Raw genomic sequence first — 23,731 nt, 5'->3', positions numbered from 1 at the left:
GCTGGAGAAGATGTGGAGAAACGGGAACCCTCTTGCACTGTTGGTGGGAATGCAAATTGGTGCAGCCACTCTGGAAAGCAGTGTGGAGGTTCCTCAGAAAATTAAAAATAGACCTACCCTATGACCCAGCAATAGCACTGCTAGAAATTTACCCAAGGGATACAGGAGTACTGATGCATAGGGGCACTTGTACCCCAATGTTTATAGCAGCACTCTCAACAATAGCCAAATTATGGAAAGAGCCTAAATGTCCATCAACTGATGAATGGATAAAAAAATTTTGGTTTATATACACAGTGGAATACTATTTGGCAATGAGAAAGAATGAAATATGTCCTTTTGTAGCAACATGGATGGAACTGGAGAGTGTTATGCTAAGTAAAATAAGTCATATGGAGAAAGACTGATACCATATGTTTTCACTCTTATGTGGATCCTGAGAAACTTAACAGAAGACCATGGGGGGGGGGGGGGGGAGGAAAAAAAAAAAGTTATAGAGGGAGGGAGCCAAACCATCAGAGACTCTTAAAAACTAGAATAAACTGAGGGTTGATGGGGGGTGGGTGATGGACATTGAGGAGGGCACCTGTTGGGATGAGTACTGGGTGTTGTATGGAAACCAATTTGACAATAAATTTCATATTAAAAATTTAAAAAGTCAAAAGGATCAATTTACGCATAAATTTAGCATTTAAACCCATCCTATTACTACCTGTTTCCATTCCTGATTTTTCAAGTTTGAAAATGTAATTTCAAAAGGTGTGCTGACATGCTAAGGTTGCACAACTACTTCGTAGCAAGGGAAGGAATACAACTCTGGACTATCAATTCCCAATTGAATGTGCTTTCCACTAGAATGCAGTTCTGCCCTTTGCCATCATATGATATGAATGAGATGAGATGAAATGAGATGAGATGATATAACTAAAATAAAGTAATACAGTATAATAAATTAATATATCACCCTGCTTTTGTAAATCAATTTTATTTACCCTTTCTATGAAAAGTTTGCCTATCTCTGATTTAGAGTGAAGGAAATGGTTGTTTAGTTGCCAGCTCATCCAGACTAATACTTTTTCAAATAAAAAAAAGTATTAGAAAGCAACCATGCATTTAGATGACATATCAATGTCAAAGAGCTCTTATGTTTATAAATGTTTAAGCTCAATCTGTGTACTTATCTTCAAGTAAAATGGATCCAAACATTTCTTGGATCACACAGGTTCTCTGGATACACTCTGAGTAGCATGAGTATAGAGGTGAAAAAAATATATATATATATATATATTACCTCCATAAAAAAACTGCCTAGGTTTAAATCTTAAATCGCAGCTCTACAATGTACTACTATTTATTTTGTCAAGGTATTTATATCTTTGTTTCTTATGCTCCATATGTGAAAAGTGAGTAGAGTCATAATAATAGTGAAATAATATTTCTTATCTCATGGAATTCTTGCAAGCATCACATTAGTTAAAATATAAAGCACTTAGAACCTGCCTAGAATGTATTTTTAGCATTAAAGTGCTAGCTATTATTACTATTTCTTAATATCTGAAGCAGTCATAAAACCAAAATATAGCTCAACTACTTACTCACTTAAATGTTAATTATTGTTTACTCCAGAGCAAAGGAAATAGAGTGTACCTCTGGGTAATTTTGGTCATGAATGAATCTAAGATTTGCATAGAGAAATCCAATTAAAAATAATTATTTTACCTCCTTTGGTAACGACTGAAACATTTTTTTAAAATTAAGACTTTATTTCCATAGAGCAGTTTTAGGTTCTTAGCAAAGTTGAGGGAAAAGTACAGAGATTTCCTATGCACGCCCTGTCCCCACACATGCATAGCTCTTCCCCCATTACCAACATTTCCCACAAGAGTGGCAGATTTGTTACAACTAATGAACCTACACTGACGCATTGTAATAACCCAAAATTCAGAGTTTACATTACAGTTCACTCTTGGTGGTGTTGTATATTCTGTGGGTTTGGACAAATGACATGGATCCATCACTATAGTATCATACAGAGTATTTTCACAGCCCTAAAAATCGTCAGTGCTTTATCTCTTTTTCTGTCCCTTTCTCAAGGTCTGGTAACCACTGAGCTTTTTACTGTCTCCATAGTTTTGTCTTTTCCAGAATATTACAAAGTTAGAATCATACAGTTGGTATCCTTTTCAGAACAGTTTCTTTCACTTAGAAATATATACATATATATATATATATATATATATATATATTTAATAATATATATATATATTTCAGGTTTCTCATGTCTTCTCTTGGCTTGATAGCTCATTTCATTTTCACACTGAATAATATTGAAACATTTTTTAAAGGACTATGCCCTCTGAATGGAAGCCAAATTTTATAGGCCGATTTAAGAAACAACAGGAAGGGAATGTTTTTTGAGCAAGATTGAACAAGACCTCTTAGCTAGGAGCTACAGCAACTTTTTGTTTAACAAACACCTTCTTATTCAGCTACTTTCTTTTGAACTCTCATTTGCAATATACCACAATATATTATGCCCTTTGTTTATAACTGAGCTTCAGTTTACAGTACCCAGAGGCCATGATGCAGGTTGCTTGTTCTCAGCCTCATCTGCCTTTCTTTCAGGATTGTTTACTTCTTCTTTCAAAATCTCAGGTCTATAAAGAATTTGGAAGCCCTTCATAGAGGACAAACAATAATTTTTAAACATGATGTATTTGATGTGTTTGTATTCAATAGATGAAAAGATACAATCATAAAGGTTGTTTTTTAGAAACGTGTAACATTTATCCAAACCAAAATCTAATTAATGTATTGTGATAAGATCATAAAATTATCTTTAAATTATTTTCTCACCTCTGACCATAATTTGTCCATTTAGGTCACATCTCAGATATCTCATTTTCTATGAAATAGCTACCAATTTTTATAATCAATGATTAATCCTCATTCTTTTTATTGCTAGAATACCCAATTTGTACATTATAGGGCACAAAGTTGTCTGCTTTATACTATAGCTATTTTGTTCTTTCAATTTATATTGTGAAATCTGTGAGGCTAGACTTATATCTTATTGATACTAATAACTTTTCAAATTTAGTGTTCTTTTGCTTTTAAAATTTAGCCACCTAATAGTAAGTTAGACAAGTCCATACTGGCATGCAATCGTACAGCAAGAGGTCACAAATTACTGAGGTTTCCAGGCAGGAAAAACTGGTGAGTCATTAATAATTACACAGACATTGATCATATTATAACTATTAAAGCTCACTTCCCCTCAAAAGCAACACAAATAATATAAAAAATAAGCTCGATGAGAATAGCTTGCTTACTAACATGCAATATTTATATAGTGATTACATATTGTAATCTTATTTAATTTTCATACAACACAGGGGAGTAGTATCATCCTCACTTTATAGATGAAAGAAGATATATTTGAATTTGTCATGTTGTGAACAATAGACTTAAACCTTAAGTCCTGGCTTTTAACTTTCTGTGTAGGTTCCTTTTATCTACATGAGAGTTTATGTTATGATTTAAGTATTGGTTTCTTATGTATCTTCAGGACGGGTACATTATAAATTTCCACTAACAAATAAGTCCACTTTTCTTACTTAAATTTTAATATTCTTCCAATGGGAACTGTAGCTGGCACTGGTTTAAAATACGATACCCAAGTGATATCTGGTCAAGAACACTTAGATCCCCACAAAATGATTTATTTCCCCTGTTTCTAGATAACAAAATTTCACTTCCAATCTAAACCTGACCAACAACACATTGAATGTAGAAGGAAAGGAAAACAGAACTAATTAAATAATAATTGATGGCTAAGTTGTTTGATTCTTCATGAATATGATTAAATAGGGTGTACTAGTAGGCAGACTCTTAACTCAGAATATCTATCTTTGATGTGAAGTACATCTAAAGGATTCTCATGTAAGAGTTGTATGAAAGAGGGCTAACCACCATTCAATCTATTCCCAACAGTTACCTGCTAGTCTGAGTGCTTCCGTACCATTATAAAAATCTGCCAAGCATTCAAAACCAATTACACACAGGATGTCAAGTGTTGTCATTCCAGCTGTCCTTTCACTCCTCAGGGGCTCCCACTGTCCGTTTTCAGTTAAAAACATATCCTACCATCTTGAGGTTTTTGCCAAGATAAGCATTACTATTTTTATGTCTATCTCTTAAACAAAAATAAATGTGATTGTCTTGAATAAACAATAATTACCATAGGTTACAGATGATTTTCCTGGTCACTACATTCTATAGATTTCTATTATCAAGAAAAAAAATATCAATCTCTGTGGGTGATTTTCCACAGAATTTTAGGTCTGTTACTGAATAACTTTACTATATCATCCGAGAATGTTACCAACATGTCTTAACCAATCTAAGAGATAAAAATGTGGAAGCTAGTAATTAGAATGAATATATTACCAATAATATTCTAGAATCATTTCCTAAAATTGTTGGTGTATGTGCATTTAAAAATTTTCAAATATTTTAGATTAACAACTTTTAATGGATTCAGCAAAATTGTAATCATGTTAATCAATAACAACACCAAATCAAGTACCTACTTTGCACTAAGAAGTTTTAAGATCTTTGAAGCCTAGAAAGAGGTAATGTTTTGAAAATATTGGAAGACAATGAATAAATATTGCAATAAAAAGTATTAAATTCTATGTCATAAAATGTTTTTATGGGGATAAAATAATAACAGAACTATAAATCATATGTTCTGACTTCAGTGGATTTCTACTCTCAATAATTAAATTTAGAAGGAAGGAATTTATAATAACAAAATGAGTGATACAAAATTTAGAAGGAAGTATTGTCATTTAAAAATAAAATGGGACACCTGGATGGCTCAGTCAGTTGAGTGTCCAACTTCTGGTTTCAACTCAGGTCATGATTGGTTCATGAGAATGAGTCCACGTTGGGGTCTGCACTAACAGTGCAGAGCCTGCTTGGGACTCTCTCTCTCTCTCTCTCTGTCTCTCTCTGCCCTTCTCCTGCCTGAACTCTCTCTTCAAAATAAATAAACATTACAAAAAGAAAGTATCGTATCACAGTTCCTCAAAATAGATTGAAAAATATTAACACTATATGTTAATTAAAACCTGCACAATCTAACATGACTATTCTCCTTTTTATCTTTGTTTCCATTTTATCATTTCAGTACTCAGCACATATTCATGGAATTCATATAATAACCTACATGATTAAGATAAATTAAATTTTATTTTTACTACTTTTATCTAAAAGATCAGATTTATTAGAAGCTAGAAAATTTTAAAACATTACCAATTCTATAATTAAGTAAGAAATGACAGGAATTTTAGGTGAATGTAGGTCAACATGAGATTCATTGACAAGGGCACCCCAGTGGCTCAGTCGGTTAAGCGTCTGACTTTGGCTCAGATCCTGATCTCATGGTTTGTGAGTTCAAGCCCCACTTCAGGCTCTGTGCTGACAGCTCAGAGCCTGGAGCCTGCTTCATGTCTTCCCCTCTGTCTGCCCCTCCCCTGCTCATGCTCTGTCTCTCTCTGTCTCTTAAAAATAACTAAACATTAAGATTGATTGATAAAAAATATCAATAATATTACTTATGCTCACTGTGTGCTTGCTTTGTCCACAGCACCATCATAATATGTAGAAAATACTGAAGTGAAGTACAAGTACAAAACTTTCTGCATTTGTATTTATACTCTATAAGGTACTGTCTTGGATTGTCACAAATGGCTCTAATGTAAGGAGAATTAATAAAATTAACAAGAGAACAAATAACATGAATGGAATTTCTGCATACAGGAAGATAATTTCGAACTGGGAATATCATATTAAGTCTTTATAAAAAAGAGTAAAATGAATATAATTTAAAAATACTAAAAGAAAAAAATACTGAAGTAGAAAACTATGTTTTAAAATATATAATGGATATATATAATAAATAATAATTAAATTTAAACAAGTTAAACAGAAAAATTATACATCACACTAACAAGAGGAAAGAAAGACCACATTATTATTGCAATACATGCAGAAAAAGAATTTGAGAAAATGCATTAAAAATTCTCAACAAAGTGAGATTAGAGGAAACATACCTCAACATCCTAAAGTCATATACAAAAAGTCCACAGCAAACATCATACTCAATGGTGGAAACCTGAAAGAGGTGGAAACTTCTTCCTCTAAGTTCAGTAACAATATAGTCCTTATGTCCTAGCCACAGCACTCTTATTCAACATAGTCCTTTATGTCCTAGCCACAGCAATCAGACAAGAAAAAGAAACAAAAGGCATACAAATTGGTAAGGAAGAAGAAAAAAAAGTCACTATTTGCAAATGACATGATACTAGAAATATAAAACCCTTAAGACTCCACCAAAAAAAAAAACTATTTGAATAAAACTCAGGAAAGTTGCAGGACACAAAACTAATAAACAGAAATCTGTTGTATTTCTATACACAAATAATGATGTAGCAGAAAGAGAAATTAGAAAACAATCCCATTTACAATTGCACCGAAAAGAATAAAATATGTAAGAATAAATTTAACCAAGTAGGTGAAAGACTGCAATCTGAAAACTATTAGACACTGATGAAAGATAATGAAGTCAATATAAATAAGTGGAAAAATATTCCACGCTCTTAGATTGGAAAAATTAATATAATTAAAATGTCCATACTACCCAAAACAATCTACAGATTCAATACAATCCTATAAAAATATCAACAACATTTTTCACAGAACTAGAACAAATAACCCTATTTGTATGGAGCCACAAAAGACCCCAAAGAGCCAAAGCAACCTTGAGAAAGAAGAACAAAGCTGGAGGTGTCATAACCACAGATTTTAAGATATACTACAGAGCTACAGTAATCAAAACAGTGGTGTTGTCACACAAATAGACACACAGATCAATGGAACAGGATAGAGAACCCAGAAATAAACTCACTTCTATAGTCAATCAATCTATTACAAAGGAGGAAGGAATATATGATGAAAAAGATGGTCTTTTCAATAAGTGATGTTGGGGTAAAAGGACAGCTACATGCAAAAGAATGAAACTTGACCACTTCCTTACAACATACACAAAATAAAATAGATCGAAGATCTAATTGTGAGACCTGAAACCATAAAACTCTTTAAGAGAAAACATAGGTATTAATCTCTTGGACATGAGGCTTAGTAAAGTATTTATGGATTTGTCTCCCCAGGCAAAGGAAACAAAAGCAAAAACAACCTAATGGGATTACACCAAAATAAAAGATTTTGCACAGCAAATGAAGGAAACCACCAGCACAACAAAAAGGCAACCTAATGAATGGGAAAAGACATTTGCAAATAATATCCAACAAAGGATTAATATCCAAAGTATATAAAGAACTTATATAACTCAACATCAAAAACACAAATGATCTGATTAAAAATAAGTATTTTTTTCCAAAGAAGACATAGATGGCTGACAGACATGAAAAAATGCTCAATATCACCCATCATCAGGGATATGCAACTCAAAACCACAATGAAAGACCACCTCATACCAGTCAGAATGGCAAAATCAAACACACAAGAATCAAATGTTGATGAGGACGTGGAGGAAAAGGAATCCTCACGCACTTTTTGTGGGGATACAAACAGGTGTAGCCACTATGGAAGACAGTGTAGAAGCTCCTCAAAAAAAAAAAAAAAAAAGAACTACTGTATGATCTAGTAATTGCCCTACTGGGTATTTACTCAAAGAATACAAAAAACATTAATTTGAAAGGATATTTGAATCCCTATGTTTCTTGCAGCATTATTTACGATAGCCAAATTATGAAAGCAGTCCAAGAATCCATAGATAGATGAATGGATAAAGAAGATGTAGTATGTGTACATAATGCGATATTTTCAGCCATAAAAAAGAATGAAATCTTGCCATTTACAACAACCTGGATGAAGCTAGAGAGTATAATGCTAACAAAATAAGTCAGAGAAAGACAAATACCATATGATTTCACCATGATGTGGAATTCAAGAAGCAAAACAAATGAACAAAGAAAAAAAAGAGACAAACCAAGGAACAGACTCTTAACTACAGAGAACAAACTGATGCTTACCAGAGGGGAGGTGGGTGGCAGAATGGGTGAAATAGCTGAAGGGGATTAAGAGTACACTTATCTTGATGAGCACTATGTAATATATAGAATTGTTAAGTTACTATATTGTACACTTGAAACTAATTTAACACTGCATGTCAACTATACTGGAATTTTTTTTAAAGGGGAAGAAGAAGAAGAACACTTAACTTAGGATCTATCCATCTGGGAAATTTTTAAGTATACTGTTCAGTATTGTTAACTATAGGTACTATGCAGTACAGTAGATCTCTAGGACTTATTCATCTCGTGTAACTGAAACTTGTACCCTTTGACTAATATCTTCCTATTTTCCCTTCCCTCCATCCCCTGGCAACCACCATTCTACTCTCTGTTTCTATGAGTTTCACTTTTCTTCCCTTCCCTTCCCCTAACCCTTCCCCTTCCTTCCTTCCTCCCTCCCTCCCTCCCTCCCTCCCTTCCTTCCTTCCTTCCTTCCTTCCTTCCTTCCTTCCTTCCTTCCTTCTTTTCTCTTTTGAGACAGAGAGAGAGAGATCAGGGAAGGTGCAGAGGGAAAGGGAGAGAAACTTAAGCAGACTCCACACCCAGCATGGAGCCCAGTGTGGGGCTTGATCTCATGAGTGTGAGATCTGAGCTGATATCAAGAGTCAGACTTTTAACCAGCTGAGCCACCCAGGCACTTCTGAGTTTTTCTATTTTAGATTCTTTATAAAAGTGGCATCGTGTCATATTTGGAGCAACATTGATGAACCTGGAGAACATTATGACAGGTGAAAAAAGACAGACACAGGAACACAAAGGTATTCTTGAGTGTAATAATCAAAGATTAACCCAGGGCGCCTGGGTGGCTCAGTCGGTTGAGCGTTCGACTTCAGCTCAGGTCACGATCTCACGGTCTGTGAGTTCGAGCCCCGCGTCAGGCTCTGGGCTGATGGCTCAGAGCCTGGAGCCTGCTCCTGATTCTTTGTCTCCCTCTCTCTCTGCCCCTCCCCCGTTCATGCTCTGTCTCTCTCTGTCTCAAGAATAAATAAACGTTAAAAAAAATTAAAAAAAAAAAGATTAACCCAAAAGCCAAGCTACTTAGTAATTAACTTGGAATATTAAACAAAAAGGTGAGGATACACTGAACTGTATTTGCTAATGGTAGGAAAGCAAATTATTCAATCTTAGAATATATATAAATCAATATTTCATTCACTCATTCATTCATTCAAAGCAATCAACGTTTTTTAGGAAACATAACCAAGGCTCATAGGCAAAATAATTGGTCTGATGTCACAAAACTTGTTTATTGAGTAGATAGGATAAAGGGTCATAGACCCTCAAACTTTAGTGGCAAAAAAATATCAAGGTTTAGTTCCTTATCACATAATTGTTCAATTTATGGTTTTCAGGTCACAGGCAATTCTAGTTTACATTATCTTTCTAGAATCCAGGCTGATGGATGCATTGCCACCTTCATCTTCTGGCTTCTGAAAGTCACTCTGGTCATTGTAACCCCAGCCCAGCCTGGGAAAGTAGAGAGAACAAAAGAAAAGCACAGCCACTTTCTTAAAGACCCTGTCATGGAAGAGAAACACATTACTTCCATTCCCATTTCATTACTGAGATACTGGCACAGGGCCACACTTAACTACACTTGAGGCTGGGAAATGTAATTTGGTGTGTGTCAGAAAAGGGGAAATAGTTTTTGTGGATGTTGAAGATTCTGTCCCAATCAATAAGTGGCAAATAGGGATTTCAACACAGGCAGGGATTTCAACAGTTTATGCTTTTAAATATTATTTTAAGTAAGGAACTGGAACACTAGAAAATCTTTTAAATACACCTCTAGTTAGACACTAATACAAAGAAATACCTTCACATTTAGTTTAATCAAATTTTAATTAGCTGTCTTTCCCCTGCAATGTTTTTTGTGGCCACAGCTATTTTTATTATTATTTCACATGTAGTGTTTAATAACTATAAATATTGTGCACAGAAAAGTAAAATTTCTGTTGACTTACCCAAGGTCTTATTGACTAAAGTTAAATTTGAGAGATTGTGGGACAGTACAATTAGAATGAGATATGGAGCCATAATCATTCTATATCATTCTTTTTCTTGTACACTATTTAAGAATTAAAAATAAAAAAATAATTACTAGAATGAAACGTAATTACACACATTAATTACTTTTATATATACATATAGCATTCATACATATTATATATGAGATTCATCTATCTCATTTTTATCTACTTGTAACCTATTTATTATCTTTACATGGCGATCTCCTGCATAGTTTCCTTTTAGTTGCTATATGTTTGCAAATGAAATACTAACTGAAGCTCTAAAAAAGTGCTATCTTCTTGAAGCTATTTGAAATCATAGCTAAGAATAACCATTGAGCCAAAAAGAAAAACTATAAAAACATCTCACGCCAAATCCACAGAACTTGTAATTCCATTGATTAACAAAGCCCATAATGTTATAAAACTCCAAATCTCTCAAAAATAAAATATCTAATTGTTCCATATGCCAATTATTTATAAAAACAGAAATATTAACTTAATTTTAATTAAAATGGAAGCAGGATACTTTCAGGTTGATTAAATTGAAAGGGAAAATTCTGATAGCCCAAAAAATTTGAAAAATTTCATGTTTTTTGGATAAGCGTATTTTCTTTTATGTTAGATTATATCAGAGATCTATTTTAATATAAAAATTCTGTCATTCCAAGCAAACACAGGTATGTGGTATATAATTTCCATGGCTAGTACTTATGTAAAGTGTTTTTTTGTAAGATGTAGTGTGATTAAACATGCATTAAAATTAGTTTCTATAACAGAACAAATAAAAGATACTTAAGTGCAATACAAATATTTGTATTGGAATTTCATATATCTAGAAATAACAAGCAGTAATTGTGCCATTAATAGCTGTGACACAAAATAATAACTCAAAGGTATTTAATGACAAGATACTATAATTTAATATATTTGCTACTGATTTGAGGCACTATCACTTCTGAACAAAAAGTGTGTACAACTGACACAGAGAAATAACTTCTAGAAGTAAAATTATCAAAGCAATTTTTCTTGTTACTCTAGCAAATGGAATAAAACCAGGGAATAGAAAGAGCAATTCTGCACCAGCAGCTAATTTTTGGAAGATTGATCTTTCAGGAACCATGGCAAAAAAGTGCATTAAGTAGCTATAATTTTGTTTTAAATAGGAACATTCTAAGACACAGTCAGAGATGCTTTGGGAATAGGAAATGAAGAAGTAATATGAAATTACTTTACTTTTGAATCTTCAAATACTTTAAAACTACATTTGGGTCTTTTAATTGGTAGATATGAGAGTTTATATAACTTCTTGAAGTCCTTTACAATTATACCTTATAAGGCCAAGTTGATATTTTAATTTATGTTCAATTCAAATTTTGAGTTTCAGAATTTTATAAGTACAATTTCAAACTACCTGATTATGAATATGCTTATTCAATAATTCTATATCTTTTTAAAATGTAAATTATATGGCAATAAAAATATTGTTTATCTGCAATATTATTACTAAAAATGCTTTCATAAAATTATAATTTAATATTAAGTAATTTCTAATTCTCATTGTAGTTTTAATTTGACTAATCAAAACTGGCTTTAATCCTTTAATTTGTTTCATATGTAATCATGGATTTAGAAGATCAATAAATGCTTATTAAATACTCCAATAATGATTTGTCTGTACCTTTGGATCTATGGTTTGGTATCTGCCTTAATTTGGGGAGATTCTCAGTTATTATTTCAAATATTCTTCTGTTCCTTTCTCTATCTTCTCTTCTGGTATTCACATTATGTATATGTTACACTTATAGAAGTTGTCCCATAGTCTTTGGATATTTTGTTCTGCTTTTTTAAGTTTTTGCCATCTTTGCTTTTTGACTTTCAAGGATTCTGTTGATATACTTCTAGCTTAGAGTTTCCTTCCTCAGCTGTGTCTAGTCTATTGGTATGCCCATCATAGCCCTTCTTCATTTCTGTTACAGTATCTTTGATCTCTAACATTTATCTTTGGTTGTTTCTTAATATTTCTCTTCACTTATATAGCTCATCTGTTTTTGCATGCTGTCTATCTATTAGAGCCCTTCAAATATTAACCATAGGTGTTTTAAATTCTTGGTCTGATAATTTCAATATCCTTGCCATATCTGGTCCTGTTACTCTGTTTTTAAGTTGTGTTTTTTACCTTTGGCTATGCCTTATAATTTTTTTCTTGATAGTTGGATATGATACACTGCGTAGAAGGAATGGGTATAAGTAGTCTTTTAGTAATATGGTGGTGAGGTGCTGGGGGAGGGGAAGGATTCTATAGTTCTATGATTAGGTCAGAGCCTTTTAGTGACTCCGTGCCTCTAGTCTATGAACTTCACAAGACTTTCTCAGTTTATTGTTCCTCCAATAGAAAGACAAGATAGCTACAGTGGGGTAGATTTAGGAATTTCCCTTCTACAAGGGTAATTAGCTGACTAAAACCCAGCTGGTTATGCTCTTATTAACTAGTTTCCCTTGGAACAGGCATTGTTCCAGGGGAACTGAGTGTTGTATTTTTTGAAATGATTTCTTTTAGTCTTCTCTCTGCCAAACCAGGTAAAACTCACAAAACTCTGGCCCCTCAACACCCTATGACTGGCCCCCTGACGTTTTTAACATTCAGATTTGTCTGAATTGAGCCACCAGTAATTTGTCACTTACTGTTCAGGTCTTCCTATGCCCTCAATGATTCTGTGGCAGCTTCAGCTTGTAAGTCTATGCTTTGGTAAGCCATGACTCCCCATATTCATCTGTCTCTCTAGTTTTGGGGGTGAGGGTTTGCCCTGTTTCCACACCTCTGAAACATTCTAGAAGAGCTGCTGATGTTTCAGTCTGTTTAGCTTTTATACTTGTGGTTAGGATAGTGTGACAACCGCCAAGCTTCTTACATACAGAACTGGAAACCTGAAGTAGAAACATTACCTTTAAAAAAGCAAATAAAGGGGCGCCTGGGTGGCTCGGTCGGTTAAGTGTCCGACTTCGGCTCAGGTCATGATCTCACAGTCCGTGAGTTCGAGCCCCGCGTCGGGCTCTGTGCTGACAGCTCAGAGCCTGGAGCCTGTTTCCAATTCTGTGTCTCCCTCTCTCTCTGCCCCTCCCCTGTTCATGCTCTGTCTCTCTCTGTCTCAAAAATAAATAAACGTTAAAAAAAAAAATTAAAAAAATAAAAAATAAAAAAGCAAATAAAGTTGATAGCTGATAATCTTATCAACACTGACAGTGGCTTAGTATTTAAAAAAAATTAATGTTTATTTATTTTTGAGAAAAAGAGAGACAGAGAGAAAGAGACAGAGCATGAGTGGAGGAGGGACAGAGAGAGAGGGAAGCACAGAATCCGAAGCAGGCTCCAGGCTCTGAGCTGTCAGAGCCAAGCCCAAAGTGGGGCTCGAACTCATGAACTACCAGATCCCAACCTGAGCCGAAGTTGGAGGCTTAACCCACTGAGTCATCCACGTGCCCTGACAGCGGCTTACTACTTAAAAAATACACATATATAGGGGTGCCTGAGTGGCTCAAACATCCTACTCTTGGTTTCAGCTCATGTTAGAGCCCACCTGGGATTTTCTCTCTCTTCCTCATTCTCTGCTTCCTCCCCTCCCTGGCTACACTCCTTTCTCTCTCAGAATAAATAAATGAACTTAAAAAGAAAAAACCTTCTTCTTTGTTCTATTAATATATATTGCCCAAAAATATATTGCCAAAAAACATTTCCTCTTGTTTGCAGTCATTTCCCATCACAGCCCCAAGCAATCACTGGTAATATTTCTATTACAATCACATTATTTAATCTGCTTACATTTGGATCCTTTCTTACCTGGATTCTTTTTTTCTTATCTGGATACATCTATATCTAATCTATATCTATATCTATCTATCTATCTACACATATACATGATTAAAAATATGAAGAAATACTATGTGATTTAAATTTGAACAAAATAGAAAGGAGCCAAGATGGCAGAACAGCATGGAAGCTTTATGTGTTTCACACATCCATGAAATACAGCCAGACCAACACTAAAACATCCTACACACCTAGAAAACTAATTGGAAGATTAACACAACAATCTGCACAACCTGAACCACAGAATTCAGCAGGTATGCGACACGAAGAGTTGAACTTAGGGAGCAAGAAGCCGCGGAAGGTAGGGAATCCCTTTTGCGGGTAGAGAGAGGATGGGGACTGGGGGGGAGCATACGGAAAAAGCAACCCTCCACAGAAGCAGCTGGATAGAAAGTGGAAAATTGGAAACAGCTGCAGGGACTAAACTAAAAAGGGAGAAAGGAGAAAGGAGAAAGGAGAAAGGAGAGGGTTTAAATTCCATTAATGCTGTAAACAAGGGGAGCACAAAGGCTGCAACTCTGCAGCTTGATACCTGGCAGAGCTCTGGTGGGAAAGGTGAATCCCCAGGAACAGAATGGGGTCCGGGAGGTTCTCAGGCCACACGTGGAAAAGCGGTTCTGCTGCTGGAAGGACATTTGGTACAGACTGTTGAAGCCACCTGGTCCCAGCAGACCCCAGAAAATGGCCACATTCGTTGGTACTGGAACAAGGTCGTTAAGGGTGAAGCCTGGTGCCAGATGCGTGTTGCAATTTTCCATAATCCCTGAAATGCTGATGTTACACTGTCTCTCAATCTTTTTTGGGGGCGGGCTGGCACCTGGCCGCAGTCTCAGGGCACCGGCAACAGCAGGGTCCAGTGGGCGTTCCTGGGTGCAGCCTACATTCGACCACTGCTCATTCAGCCATTGCTCGGTGAGACCCTCCATCAGAGGGGCAGAACAGGTCAAAGCCGCAGTTCTTCAGAAGTAAGAGGCCAGGGAAAACAGCCACATCTGAGACAAAAATTGGGAGAGAGGTACTGCCTGGGGCCTGGTCACTGAGAGTGGAAAAGCAGGGAGTGGACGAGAGCTGAAGATGGAGGACCGGTGCGTGATTCCTGATCTAGGAGAACAGACTGTGTGGCTTGGTGGCGCCATTTTCACTGCTGCCGTGCATGAGCGTGTGCCCCTATGAGCACCACAACAATCCACTACAGTAGTCTAGCAGCGCCATCTAGTGGAGAGCAGAGCTGTTACACAGAGTCCCACCCAACTGGGCCAACTTCCTTCTTCAAGAACACAAACCTCACCACTGGCTTAATTTAGGGACTATAAAGAGCTACATGGACTAACCTCTAGGGGAAAATGAAGCAATTTCAGTCCTACTTCAATCTGTTAGTAGGCTCATCTATTCAATTTTTTTCCTTTTTTTTCTCTTTTTCCCTTTTACAATTCTTTTTCTTGAATACAGAAACAGAAAAAACTCATTTTTATTTTCAATTTTTATTAAAAATATCTGTCTTTAACTTTGATTACTATATTTTTTACTGTTGTGTAAATTTTTTAAAAGTCTACTTTACTTCCATCATTTTATTTTAGTCTACTTCAGTGTACTCAACTTTTCTTTTTTCTTTTAATTTTTTTTTAACGTTTTATTTATTTTTGAGACAGGGAGAGACAGAGCATGAACAGAGGAGGATCAGAGAGAGGGAGACACAGAATCTGAAACAGGCTCCAGGGTCTGAGCTGTCAGCACAGAGCCCAATGGGGGGCTCGAACCCACGGACCACGAGATCATGACCTGAGCTGAAGTCAGCCCCTCAACCGACTGAGCCACCCAGGCGCCCCACACCTTTTCAAATTTTCAAACAATTTCCATTTTTTTATTTTTTACTTTTTCATTTCTTTTCTTTTTCTTGAATGCAGAAAGAGAAAAACTTCATTTTTACCTTCAATTTCTATTTAAAATATTTTTATTTAATTTTTATTACTATATTTTTTGCTTTTATGTAAATTATATCAACTTCTATCTTACTCCTATATTTTATTTCAGTCTACTACAGTGTATTCAATTTTTCAAATTTTCAAACGATTTCTTTTTTTCTTTCCTATTTTTCTTTTTTCTCTTTTTTGTTTCTTTTCTTTTCTTAAATACAGAAAATGAAAAAAATTCATTTCTTTTTAATTTTTATTAAAAATATTTTTCTTTAATTTTTTTCTACTATATTCTCTATTTTTGTGTATATTTTTTCAAATTCTATTTTGTCCACATCATCTCATTTTTGTCTACTTTAGTGTATTCATTTCTTCAAATTCTCAAACGATTTCCTTATTTTCTTTTTTCTCCACCTTTTTTTCTTTCTGTTTTTCCATTTCTCTAATCTGTCAAACCACTTTCAACACCCAGACCAAAACACACCTAGAATCTAGCATCGTCTATTTGATTTTTGTGTGTGTATTTTTAATTTTTAATTTTATTTTTTTAATTTTAATTTTTTAAATTTCAGTTGTTCTACCTCATTAATTCCTTTTCTTCCTTCAAAATGACAAAACGAAGGAATTCACCCTAAAGGAAAGAGCATGAAGAAACAACAGCCAGGTATTTTAACCAACGCAGATACAAGCAAGATGTCTGAACCAGAATTTAGAATCACGATAATAAGAATACTGGCAGGAGTCGAAAACAGATTAGAATACTTTTCTGCAGAGATAAAACTAGTAAAAAATAGCCAGAATGAAATTAAAAATGCTATAACTGAGCTGCAATCAACTATGGATGCAACGGTGGCAAATATGGATGAAGCAGAACAGAGGATCAGCGATACAGAGGACAAACTTATAGAGAATAACGAAGCAAAAAAAATAGAGGGAGATTAGGGCAAAAGATCACAATGTAAGAATTAGAGAAATCAGTGACTCATTAAAAAGGAACAACATCAGAATCATAGGGGTCCCAGAGGAGGAAGAGAGAGAAATAAGGGTAGAAGGGTTATGTGAGCAAATCATAGCAGAAAACTTTCCTAACCTGGGGAAAGACACAGACATCAAAATCCAGGAAGCATAGAGGACTCCCATTAGAGTCAACAAAAACTGTCCATCAACAAGGCATATCATAGTCAAACTGACAACATACTCGGGTAAGGACAGAATCATGAAAGCAGCAAGGGAAAAAAAGTCCCTAAACTACAAGGGAAGACAGATCTGGCTTGCAGCAGACCTATCCACAGAAACTTGGCAGGCCAGAGAGGAGTGGCAGGATATATTCAACGTACTCAATCAGAAAAATAAGCAGCCAAGAATTCTTTATCCAGAAAGGCTGTCATTCAAAATAGAAGGAGAGATAAGAAGTTTCCCAGACAAGCAAAAATTAAAGGAGTTTGTGACCACTAAACCAGCCCTGCAAGAAATTTTAAGGGGGACTCTCTGAGGGGAGAAAAGATGAAAAAAAATATATATATACATATATATATATACATATATATACCAAAAGCAACAAAAGATCAGAAAGGACCAGAGAAGACCACCACCAACTCCAACTCTACAAACATCATAATGGCAATAAATTCGTATCTTTCAGTACTCACTCTAAACATCAATGGACTCAATGCTCCAATAAAAAGACATAGGGTAACAGAATGGATAAGAAAACAAGATCCATCTATATGCTGTTTACAAGAGACCCACTTTAGACCTAAAGACACCTACAGATTGAAAACAAGGGGATGGAGAACGATCTATCATGCTAATGGTCAACAAAAGAAAGCCGGAGTAGCCATACTTATATCATAAAATCTAGACTTTAAAATAAAGACTGTATCAAGAGATGCAGAAGGGCATTATATCATATTGAAGGGGTCTATCCACCAAGAAGACCTAACAATTATAAACATTTATGCTCCAAATGTGAAAGCACCCAAATATTTAAATCAATTAATCACAAACAAAAAGAAACTCATTGATAATAATACCATAATAGTAGGGGACTTCAACACCCCACTTACAGTAATGGACAGATCATCTAAACAGAAAATCAACAAGGAAACAATAGGTTTGAATACACACTGGACCGGATGGACCTCACAGGTATATTCAGAACATTTCATCTAAAGCAGCAGAATACACATTCTTCTCCAGTGCACATGGAACGTTTTCCAGAATAGACCATATACTGGGACACAAATCAGCCCTAAGTAAGTACAAAAAGATAGAGATCATACCATGCATATTTTCAGACCACAATGCAATGAAGCTCAAAATAAACCACAAGAAAAAATTTGGAAAGGTAACAAATACTTGGAGACTGAAGAACATCCTACTAAAGAATGAATGAGCTAACCCAGCAGTTAAAGAGGAAATTAAAAAGTATATGGAAGTCAATGAAAATGATAGCACCACAACCCAAAACCTCTGGGACGCAGCAAAGGCGGTCATAAGAGAAAAGTATATAGCAATCCAGGCCTTCCTAAAGAAGGAAGAAAGATCTCAGATATACAACCTAACCTTACGCCTTAAGGAGCTGGGAAAAGAACAGCAAATAAAACCCAAAACGAACAGAAGACAGTAAATATAAATATTAGAGCAGAAATCAATGCTATCGAAACCAAAAAAAACCCAGTAGAACAGATCAATGAAACCAGAATCTGGTTCTTTGAAAGAATTAACAATGTTAATAAACCACTAGCCAGTTTGATCAAGAAGAAAAAGGAAAGGACCCAAATAAGTAAAATCAAGAATGAAAGAGGAGAGATCATAACCAACACAACAGAAATAAAAACAGTAATAAGAGAATATTATGAGCAATTATATGCCAATAAAATGGGCAATCTGGAAGAAATGGACAGATTCCTAGAAACATATACACTACCCAAACTGAAACAGGAAGAAATAGAAAATTTGAACAGACCCAGAACCAGTAAAGAAATAGAATTAGTAATCAAAAATCTGCCAAAAAACAAGAGTCCAGGATCAGATGGCTTTCCAATGGAATTCTACCAAACATTTAATGAAGAGTTAACATCTATTCTCTTGAAACTGTTCCAAAAAATAGAAATGGAAGGAAAACTTCAAAACTCTTTCTATGAAGCCAGCATTACCTTGATTCCAAACCCGGACAGAGACCCCATGAAGAAGGAGAACTATAGGCCAATTTCCCTGATGAACATGGATGCAAAAATCCTCAACAAGATATTAGCCAACCGGCTCCAACAATACATTAAAAAAATTATTCACCACAACCAAGTGGGATTTATATGTGGGATGCAGGTCTGTTTCAATATCCACAAAACAATTAATGTGACTCATCACATCAATAAAAGAAAGGACAAGAACCATATGATCCTCTCAATAGATGCAGAGAAAGCATTTGACAAAATACAGCAATGTTTCTTGATAAAAACCCTCAAGAAAGTAGGGATAGAAGGATCATACCTCTAGATCATAAAAGCCATATATGAATGACCCAATGCTAATATCATCCTCAATGGGGAAAAACTGAGAGCTTTCCTCCTAAGGTCAGGAACAAGACAGGGATGTTCACTCTCATCACTGTTATTCAACCTAGTATTGGAAGTCTTAGCCTCTGCAATCAGACAACACAAAGAAATAAAGGCATCCAAATCGGCCTGGAGGAGGTCAAACTCTCACTTTTCGCAGATGACACGATACTCTATATGGAAAACCCAAAAGATTCCACCAAAAAACTGGTAGAGCTGATTCATGAATTCAGCAAAGTTGCAGGATATAAAATCAATGCACAGAAATCGGTTGCATTCCTATACACCAACAATGAAGCGACAGAAAGAGAAATCAAGGAATCAATCCCATTTACAGTTGCACCAAAAACCATAAAATACCTAGGAATAAGTCTAACCAAAGAGGTGAAATATCTATACACTGAAAACTATAGAAAGATTTTGAAAGAAATTGAAGAAGACACAAAGAAATGGAAAAGATTCAATGCTCCTGGATAGGAAGAACAAATATTGTTAAAAAGTCGATACTACCAAAAGCAATCTACATATTCAATGCAATCCTTATCAAAGTAACACCAGCATTCTTCACAGAGCTAGAATAAAAAATCTAAAATTTGTATGGAACCAGAAAAGACCCCGAATAGCCAAAGCAATCTTGAAAAAGAAAACCAAAGCTGGAGGAATCACAATCCCAGACTTAAAGCTATACTACAAAGCTGTATGGTACTGGCACAAGAACAGACACTAAGATCAGTGGAATAGAATAGAGAATCCAGAAATAGACCCACAAACGTATGGCCAACTAATCGTTGACAAAGCAGGAAAGAATATCCAATGGAATAAAGACAGTCTCTTCAGCAAGTGGTGCTGGGAAAACTGGACAGTGACATGCAGGAGAATGCACCTGGACCACTTTATTATACCATACACAAAAAATAAACTCAAAATGGATGAAAGACCTCAATGAAAGACAGGAAGCCATCAAAATCCTCGAGGAGAAAGCAGGCAAAAACCTCTTTGATCTTGGCTGCAGCAACTTCTTACTCAACACGTCTCCAGAGGCAAGGGAAACAAAAGTAAACATGAACTACTGGGACCTCATCAAAATAAAAAGCTTCTGCACAGCGAAGGAAACAATCAGCAAAACTAAAAGGCAACTGACAGAATGTGGAGAAGATATTTGCAAATGACCTATCGGATAAAGGGTTAGTATCAAAAATCTACAAAGAACTTATCAAACTCAACACCCAAAAAACAAAGAATCCAGTGAAGAAATGGGCAAAAGACATGAATAGACACTTTTCCAAAGAAGACATCCAGATGGCCAACTGACACATGAAAAAATGCTCAACATCACTCATCATCAGGGAAATACAAATCAAAACCACAATGAGATACCACCTTACACCTGTCAGAATGGCTAACATTAACAATTCAGACAACAACAGATGTTGGCAAGGATGCAGAGAAAGAGGATCTCTTTTGCATTGTTGGTAGGAATGCAAGCTGGTGCAGCCACTCTCGAAAACAGTATGGTGGTTCCTCCAAAAACTAAAAATAAAACTACCTTACAACCCAGCAATTGCACTACTAGGCATTTATCCAAGGGATATAGGTGTGCTGTTTCGAAAGGACACATGCACCCCCATGTTTATAGCAGCACTATCAACAACTATGCAGCTACATGGATGGAACTGGAGGGTATTATGCTAAGTGAAACTAGTCAGTCAGAGAAAGACAAAAATCATATGACTTCACTCATATGAGGACTTTAAGAGACAAAACAGATGAACATAAGAGAAGGGAAACAAAAATGATATAAAAACAGGGAGGGGGACAAAACAGAAGAGACTCATATATATGGAGAACAAACTGAGGATTGCTGGAGGGGTTGTGGGAGAGGGGATGGGCTAAATGGGTAAGGGGCATTAAGGAATCTACTCCTGAAATCATTGCTTCATGATATGCTAACTAACTTGGATGTAAATTTTAAAAAATTAAAAATAAAGTAAAAAAACTCAAAAAAATTCAAAATAATAAAGAAAAAAGTAAACATTAAAAAAAAAAGAAAAAAAATCTATAGCAGACCTAATATTTATCAGTAAAATGTCAAAAGCATTCTTTAAGATCAGGAACAAGATATGTACGTCAGCTTCACCTCCCTTATTTAATGTTGTGTTGAACATCTTGACCCGTGCAATAAAATAAAACAAAGGTAAAACCTATATAGGAGTTAGAAATAATTTTTTTAAAAAGTGTTCTTATTTGAAGGTGATTGATTACTTATGTAGAACACCAAAAAGAATCTACAAATAAATCATTAGAATTAATAAATATTTCACTTCGTTCCTAGGTAAAACCAACATGCAAAAAATCAATTGTATTTCTATACATTAGAAACAAGAAATTAAAAAGTGAAGATTTAAAGATATCTTTAAAAAGAAATTTCAGGGGGCGCCTGGATGGCTCAGTCGGTTAAGCTGCCAACTTCGGCTCAGGTCATGATCTCGCGGTCCGTGAGTTGGAGCCCCGCGTCGGGCTCTGTGCTGACAGCTCAGAGCCTGGAGCCTGTTTCAGATTCTGTGTCTCCCTCTCTCTGATCCTCCCCTGTTCATGCTCTGTCTCTCCCTGTCTCAAAAATAAATAAAACGTTAAAAAAAAAATTAAAAAAAATTAAAATAAAAAAAAATTAAAAAAATTAAAAAGAAATTTCAGGAAATTCCTGAAATAAATCAAGTCCTTTAAGAAGAAAATTATAAAACTTTATTCAAAGACATTAAAGAATATCTAAGCAAACAGAAAGATTTACCATATTCTTGGATATGAAGAGTCAACATTGTTAACACGGCAATTCCCCTACACTAATTGATAACTTCAAAGCATCTCAGTTAAGATTCCAACAGAATTTTTCATAGAATTTGGCAAGTTAATTCCAAAACTTAGGTAGAAAAACAAAGGCCAGGAATAAATGAGCCCCTGGCTGAAGAGCAAGGTGAGAGACTTACCCTGTTAAATACCAAGACATAAAACCTCCAGAAACTAAGGGTGCGTAGCATCAACCCAGGAACAGACACATAAACCAATGGAATAAAACAGCCCAGAAACAAACAAACAAAAAATTTGAACAAAATATTTGAAAAGACATTTCACTAAGAATATATACACTCATGTGTGCATGCAGGCACGTGCATGGCAAAATTCCCACAAATGCTGGATCAGAGAATATTGAATGACTGATCCTACCAGAAATACAGGATTAGCTTCCTGTGAGCCTTGGTCACAACATTTTCATCAAGTGATTAATAAATAACCTTGTTTTATGTGTGTTTCTTTTTAATGATGCCTACTAAATACATATTGTTATTTCATTCACATTAACCTTAAAAGTCAACAGCACGTAAGTCATGAATGAATAAAGCTTACCCAGCACATATTTTCTGTCATGTCTGTCATGGCCCTCTTACACTTATTAGCACTAGACTTCAGCACAACACTTCAGCACTACATTTGGTGTAAATTTTAAACAGCAACATTATCAAAAAAAAAAAGCATAAAAATGCAAAAATCATGGCACTAAATAGAGTGCAAAATGGACACTGTTTATAGTATGAGAGGTGAACAAGTAGGCAGAGGATTGCTTTGCTCACATTCAGCTGGGAACGTCCATTTTGGGGGATTCAATTTTTTTTTACTGGTTTTTACATGCCTATAAATGACTATGAGTATTGATTTTGGGAGATACAAATAAATTTTAGCAAGTAGGAGATTTCTGAAATATGAATCATTGAATAAGGAAAATTGACCATATATGTGTGTGTATGATATATGTATCTAAATATTTACTTTATAATAAGTATATTTCTATATATAATATGTATATAAATAAAATATATACACAAATTTTATTTATATAGCTATATATATACATAACCCCATAAAAATACTAATTGTAACTATTCATCAAGGAAATATATATTAATACTACAGTGAGATACCACTATATGTCCAGCAGAATGCCTAAAGTTAGAAAACACTGGTAATACTGAGTGGTAGTGAGGACATAGAGAAAGAAAACTCTTATTTATTATTAATAAGAATTTAAAGTATTAACACACATTTTGGAAAATGTAGTCTCTTTAAAAGTTAAACATAAATTGCTTTAAACTCATTATTTTAACTATTTTAACTAGTTATTTATGTAAAATAAATGAAAGCATATGTTCTCAAAAAGACATATAGAAAT

This window comes from Panthera pardus, unplaced genomic scaffold, assembly GCF_024362965.1.
Source record: "Panthera pardus isolate Hobbes unplaced genomic scaffold, ASM2436296v1 HiC_scaffold_11, whole genome shotgun sequence".
Taxonomy (NCBI): Eukaryota; Metazoa; Chordata; class Mammalia; order Carnivora; family Felidae; genus Panthera; species Panthera pardus.
This window is presented reverse-complemented; position numbering follows the sequence as displayed.